The following is a 7,909-nucleotide window of genomic DNA, read 5'->3' on the forward strand; positions in this document are numbered from 1 at the left end:
GTGGACTTTCTCATACATAATGCATCCAAATCATTGCATTTTTCCTCCATTCTGGGCTACAATGCATATTTCATCAAGTCAGTGAAATATTAAGCACTCTTATGATTTGATATTCTCTTCCAAGGGGGATTTTAGTTTATATATTTTCTTCACATCACTCGTGTCTCCTCTGGGACCAAACTTCCGGGTATGTGTGTATTTGGTGTTTACTGTTTGTTTACTGGAGAGATGTTTGATTGGTCAACGTTGGAGTAATGATCAATGGGGCAACCAATCAATTCAAGAGATTACCAAGGCTCAGAGGCCATTGATTCATAAGAGGGCTCAGCACTGAACGGCCGGTTGGGCTCATTCCAACTCATTTGATTGAAATTAGAGGAGCTCAAACTGTGTGGCTTCCCTTCCTCCCTCTGCCCTCAAATTTCAAATGTCAATTGTTATTCAGGTGAAGTAGATTGATGAGAAATTGTAGGAGGAGGAGATGTGTGGGGGCATCAAGTCAAACGACAGAAACAAAGGTCTGCCATTTAAATCCTCAGTCTTATAATAGAATGAAAGGATATGACTACTAAGTGTTTAACAACAGGTAGCCTATTTGTATAAAACCATTATACTGTATTTTTTTTTGGTTTCAGCCTGATTCTGAAACCTTTTTAATTACAGATATCCGTTTCTGCATTGTTACAAACATGTTGTATTGTATTATTTATGGAGCCCCCTCATCATAAAATAATCTTTAATGTAAAATGATCACTTTTCAACCAAATATCAGAAGTTATTCTTGCTGAATATGAAAAGTTTGCTGGGTATAAAAGTTTCAGTAGATGCGGTGCAAGTCTGACATTTGTCTTGAACATTTTTGTCATTTAAAAAGAGATCACTCTCTGACAGATGAGCTAGTGATGTTACTTTTAGCACATATAAGATATGCAGGTGAGAGAAGTGATTTCAGAAAAACTTGAGGGATGATTCAAGATATGCATTATTGACAGTGTATGCTTGCAAATAATTGCCACCACAGTTTATAGAAGATATTGCTATATCTGTAATTAAAGGAATAATTTTACATTGTGGTAAATCACTTTCATGTCAAGAGTTGGAGAAGACTGATGCTGCTCACATGTGTGTATTTACTGTGTCAGCACAGTAAATAAAGTATGAACCAGGAGATGCTTAGCTTTGCATAAAGACAGGGAGCAGGGAGAGACAGCTAGTCTCTATGTCACTGTGAAGTTGCCAGGCAACCAGAGGAGACACAAGGCAATCACTGCACCTGGATAAATCCATAAAACTTGTCATTTTCAATGCTTCAGTTATTAAGAGTGATTAAGTAAACAAAATCATATGTGTTAATTTTAGCTTTTATATTAAGGAGTAGTTTCCACCTGTTTCCAGTCTTAATGCTAAGCTAACTGTCTTCTGGCTGTAGCCTAATATTGAATAGACAGATATATTGAGAGTGGTGTCAGTCTCAGCAAGAAAGTTGATAAGTGTATTTCCCAAAAGGTCAAACTGTTCCTTTAAGACTAGAATCTGATTTTATCACAAAAACACTTATCAGTTATTCATCCCTGTCTCATTTTTCACATGTGTATCAGCTTAAACAGTTCAGCTTAAAAGTAATCTATTACTTCCTCACCTTATTGTCTTTAATGTGGTTTAGACCCCAAACTTTCACACAATTTGCACAACTAAAAGTGATAACTGATATCCGAGATGATATCTGAGAAGAGTCGAGCAATAACCTGCAGAACAAATATCTGACACTCTCTGATTCACCTCATTGTGCCAATTAGGTTGTGGACCAATCACCATAATAAAATCTGTACTTTCTGAGTAAGCGCTTGACAAATTGTGTCCTGTCTTGGCAATATCCATTTCATTACAGTGACACTCATATTTGAATACCAACAAGGCTGCTGTTGTTTCACAACTTGAGGTGCCAGCGTGGCAGGTGTTCACATTTATAATATTGGCTCAGGTGCAGCTGATTTGGATAACAACAAGAAATGGCGTGACTAAAGCAGTTTCATGCTCTTCTTAAGCCTGACCGCTTTTTAGTGACAGGAATAAAAAGGAATTGGCACAAATAGTGGTAATCTAATCATCCCCTACAAGAATTTGTGATCTTGTGATTGCAGAGGACAATTAAAGTAATCCGTGTGTTATTTGGAAAAACTTGAAAATTGTGCCAATCCTCAAAGTAATTTTGAAAAAGGAAATTAAAATTTGAACAGTCCTTGTAAATTGCATGATTAACAAAATATTTTGTGTGTCAAACAATCAAAATCAGAAATACTGTTATAGACCCACCAATTCACCAAAGCCTGAACAAATCCATTTCCTTGCAACCTTGTAAATAAGTATCATTCCATAAAAAGATTGCCCACACACTGACAAAAAATAAATAGTAGAAGAGGCTCTTAAAAAGCAAAATATTCCATTTATTTCATATTTACGAGTTTGAGATGAAGGACTTTAAAAAGTCCTTCATCTCAAGTGCCATCAGTATTCTTAACTCTGCAAATTAACTGATGAGATTTAAGCCACATAGATGGATAGATAGAAACTTTATTGATCCCGAGGGAAATTTAGGCATCCAGTAGCTTATACTACACATACAAAACACCAGTACACACAAGAATAAAAGAATAAAAACATAGCAGGGAAGTGATAGTCTAGCCACTAGTGAGAGCTGTCAGCATCATAGAGTATGTGCAAATGCAAGGTGATTAACAGTGCAAGAATAATAATTGTTGTAAATGATATAAAATTCAAATAGGAGATAAATATATAAACAAATACAAATTGTGCATAAGCTTCACATAGCCAGTAACTGACAGTCCAGCTGCCTAATTACAGAATGCAGGTGAGCATGGGTAGTAACAGAGAGGCAGCATCATGTCTAATAGTCCCAGGGAGGAGTTGAATAGCTGTGTGGCCTGGGGGACAAGAGACTTCCTCAGTCTGTCTTTTGAGCAGGACTGAGACAGCAGTCTGCCACTGAACATACTCCTTTGTCTAGTGAATGTGCTGTGCAGAGGGTGGCGGGCGTCGTCTATGATGGACAACAGTTTATTCAGGGTCCTTCTCTCTGCCACTGACATAAGGGAATCCAGACAGCCAGCTCTCTCACATACATGACATTAAACTGTTTTGAATGTGTACTGTGACCTTGTCTCTATGTTTGTTATAATGACTGCTTCACTGTCTCTTTCTTGTGAGAATCATGTGTAGTGTATTTTCATGTTCTGGTAAGCTGAAGACAATTTTCCACCCTGGTGGACAATAAAGATGCAGTAGTTCTATTCTATTCTAAAAAATCACACAGTGAAAAAAGGGAATGTTTGGACAAAAAAACATCATCAGAACAACTTTCTTACTTATTCTTAAACCTGTAAATAAACCTTGAAGGACTTTCTGTTGGCTGCACAGGCAACCTTTTACAACTTTACAAGCTGTATTGAGCTCCTCACGTGGTCCAACATTAAAAATATCTCTAACCTTATGCTGTAACTAAGAAAAAAAATAGTAACAATAACGCATTTATGGAGCTTTTTAGGTTGTAAGCACCTCCTGATCTGACCTTTCTGCAGCGAAAAAGATTAACAGCATAATTTTGATTGAAATCTTTTCCTTCTGACTAGTATTTTTTTAAAATATCACTACAGTTTACTACTAAGAAACACAAAAGTGTAGGTATGTATTATCAGGAGCTACAGTAAGTGTATTACTTTTTAAAATATTAGACACAGCAGATACACAATAGCAACTTTAACATGATTCAGTTTAAAAGCCAGAAAATTGATGTCAATGGCAGAGTCAACTGGCCTTGAGCTAGAAATGTTGCATTTCTAACATAATTTTGCCCAATTTACTGTCTGAAAAGACTACAAGACTCTGAATTAGTGTCCTCGGGTCTGAAACACCTAGTAATTTTTCTAGGTGTCATTTGTTAACAAGTAAAAGATTAATGTGAAGTTGGTTTCCTAATAAACTGCATTAGTTTGTAACATTGGACTATTTCATTTTCTGAAATTGTTGTTTCTTCAGTTCTTGGTTTTCCTATTTGAGGCTGTAAGAAGAAGGCTGATGAAGTCCCTGACCTGAAATCTGTTGCTTGAATAAAATGCTGGATATCCTTCACTTGAGCACCAGTTGACTGTTGATGTACAGTACACTCTCTTGCGAGAGTAATTTGCCAAGGCAGTCACAGCTGGTAAGCATGTAAAAAGCTCTTAGCTAATTTTCGCTTTTGTCTCTGAATACATATTGCTTAATAATCACTTCAATTACGCGTTAATGTATGTTAAATGACAAGTTGAGCATCAAATACATGGATTAACAGTCCCTTTTTAAAATGATTACTGCTAATGCCTTTGATCAGTGATGTGGTTGAGTAGTGACAAATTGACTGATTTGTATGATGGAGACACTGAGCTGGAGAAGTTGCTGATGAGAAGCTGGCAGGAATGATTTAAAGCCTCGAAAGCATGGCAGCGATTAACAGTGTTTTTTGGGGACTTTGTATTTATCATCTCATATATTTGCTTCACAGACAGTGCCTTGCTCAGCTTTAGTGTTGTGCACACAAAAGTGTCCTCAAATCTTCTGGCAAAAGAAAGAAGCTAATAGCTGAATATATTTTTTTTTTCTATCCACAATGCCCCCCCTAATGGATGCAAGTGCAGTGACCATCAGACCTCTTTGAAATACACAAGCAAGCAGTGAAAATTGGTTTCAGCTGAACTGATTTGCAACAAGTGCTTTTGGGAGCACTTAAACATTAACACGAAGACTAACATTAGTCCTCATGGTCAAAGAACTAATAAATAAAAGCTGAGCTGAATCACTGAGTTCAACATCTCAATATAGCAAGGACACAGCTTCTGATTTTGAATGTCCATGTACATTCACACAACAGATTCACAGCCTTGTTTGACATGGTGCAAGTAGGATGACTCATTGGGAGAGAACGCAACATAGACTAAAAAAAAAAAAAGAAAAAGAACACAGAAGAGAAATAAAAAGAGCAAAATGAAGATAGAAAGCAGTGCAGCAATATCACTTCAGTGAAGCGCTCAGGCTTCGCTGCTAGCTGGAAATATGTGTGTGTTGAAATCAAGTGCAACACTGTATACTATAGATTACCTAATGAGGGCTGCGCCTTAAAAAGGTTGGCATTTCCAGCACCAGCTCCCCACCATGCGTATGCACTTGCTGATGGATTTTCAAGGGCTTTCCACAGAAAAGGATGCATCCAAACAAGATGAAAGAGAAGTCAGCAAGTTAGTTGCAAAGTGACTCTGCTGGCCTTTCTGTTTTCCATCTCCCCTCAGTGTGTGTATGTGTATGTGTGCACGTGAGCGGGCATTTATTTCGTTGCGTTTCGCTTTTTGTTTGTCTGCCCCTGAGTCCTCTTAAGAAGCGCGAGACGCGAGAGAACCTTTATTCATTAGCCATCAGCGTCCCACCTCGCAAACAAGAGAGGGGAGGAGGGGCCGTGGAGAAGGGAACGATGGGACTTGAAGGGGGAGGAGGGGAGCGCAGAACATGAGAGCATAAAAAGCATTCAATTAAGACATGAACTGCAGGGTTCATTAAGCATGAGCAAGCCGATGAAAATGACCATCCATCAAGAGAGAGTGCTGTGGCAGCGCTGAAAAGCTCGTGCAGGCATGCGCTCATGCAACGTACCCAGAAAATACATGGAAAAAAAAATACTCATCCATGCCTGTTTAAAAAAGAAAGTAAATTGTTATTGCACATTATATCTTTGGTCTAACTTTTTTTGAGTCACATATTAATTCTAGTATATGATTATTGGTGGAGCTTCTCCATTTAGTGTTATGTTAATTCTGAGAAAACCCTTTTTTAAAATGAACAAACAGTTAAAAAGAATTCTCCCAGTAGGGCACCTGTTTGCTATTTTATTTCACATGCTCCAAGCCAGTGCTGTGAGACAAGGTGAATTTAAAAAAGGTATTCACAACGATGACAGCGAAACGGCTCTTTGATACTAGCCAAAATTGCCTTTTTAAGTTTTGAAGAGGGTATAAAACAGGCTGTTAGCAGGAAAAAAAAAAAAGCACAAGAGATGAATTACAAATCTGTCTATCCATCTCCAATCACTTCATTGTGTGTACAGTGCCCAGGCATGTGGGCCCGAGGACATGGAATATGAAGCACAATGTGAAATGGAACATGAAATACAATGCCAAAGACACTATATTCTGTCAGATTAAAAATGATGTTCCCGCAGGTGTAATTCAGAGAACGTGTAATATGAAATGATTAAATGTATGTGTGTTCTTAGGCGAGTAGGTGGTTGATGCCTTTGGTGAGACTTAACCAACTCATGTCAACACTTGTGTCTTGTTGACTTCCAAGAGACTACAGCGCTGTGACAAGCTGTCTGCCCTTTTAGAATCTTTTCAAGCATTCATCTTGTTGCTTCGCTTTTGGTGGAAAGCAGAACATATGGGCACATATGGTGTTGGCAGGTAGGTTCAGCAGAGATATAAATCAAAGAAGACAGTGAGCATTAATAGCTGAATGCATGCGCTGCTCTCTTTTTAAAGGGATAATAAATTCAACTAACAAACTCTGAGGAAATCAGTCTGACTATAATATGTATTTCACTTTTTTGAAAGGGCCGCGGGCTCTTTCTTCACAGTAAGCAATCAAAACAGCTGTTTGTAAGTGGCCTTGCCCTCAAAAAACTCACTGTTCTCACTCTTTTCAATGTGCTCTGCTGTGTATTTGAATGTACTCAGTGTTCCTAATCCTGCAGCACACACCAAATACTTTCAAATGAACAGTGGGAATTCGGCTTACAAAGAGGATACAGCACCTACATTTCCTTGTTTATGCTTTTGAATTTGTGCTTTGAGAGTGTGTTATGGGTTTTTTAAAAGTTTTTTTTTCTCCTTTTATTCTTCATGAGCTATAGTTCAGGAAACTGTAAAGCATACTGCGACACCACATGTGATACTGAGCCTGAGTACGGTGGTGATTATGTCTCTATGGTCTAAATTGGTATATATGCATCCAACGGTACTTTGCATTTATACGTGTTAGTGTGTGCTTGTGTGTGTTTTTCTATGTGAGTGTGTCTGTGTGTGTCTGTGTCACACCACTGGATACTCGGTGGTACAAAAATGCCTGTTTTTTTTTTTTTTTAAAAGCTCAAACTCTGAGTGCTCTGAAAATAATTAAAATGAATTTGCTGTAGACGGAACCTTTATTTTCCATTACTTCCCTCAGCCCAAGTCAGGGATCATGTGGCTTTTAACAAATACAAAAATCCTGCACTCCTGCTTAGTAAAATCCTCCTTAAGAGGCATTGTACTGCAAAAGAAAAAAAAGATCTGGAGCCAAACAAGTTTGAATCTGTTTGAATGTAGATGAATAATAACAGTTTTTGGATGGCAACGGTGCTCTATGGCACGAAGGCAGACGCTTTATAGACAATACTTGTTAGTAGAATAACTTTATTTTCATTTTTGGTCTTTCCATGGGATGAGCTGATAAAAAAGAAACAAACATATAAAAAGCAAAAAGACAAAAGAACGCCAGACTTTAAACCACTGCTGGTAATCCCCTTTCTCTGGTGTTAGGAAGATAATCTGACAAAGCATGATGGAGCTCAGCAGAGTGCAGCACAGAGACAGGGTTTTGGTAGATACTGGTTGCAGCTGGTGCTCAAATACTACCAGTCAGCTCTATTGGCTCCCAATTGGTTTTGTCTTCATTGTCCCATGTAGCTGAGTTATTCTAGCCTGGCTGCTACTTGGCTGGACTGGACAGCAGCCTATACCCAGGAGTTCCTGTCCCAGACCTGCAACTAATGCAACCTTAAAGCTACAACAGCCGATTCTCACTCCCAACTTGTCACATATCGAAGCTT

The sequence above is a fragment of the Thunnus maccoyii genome, chromosome 15 (genome assembly GCF_910596095.1).
Source record: "Thunnus maccoyii chromosome 15, fThuMac1.1, whole genome shotgun sequence".
In the NCBI taxonomy this organism is placed as follows: Eukaryota; Metazoa; Chordata; class Actinopteri; order Scombriformes; family Scombridae; genus Thunnus; species Thunnus maccoyii.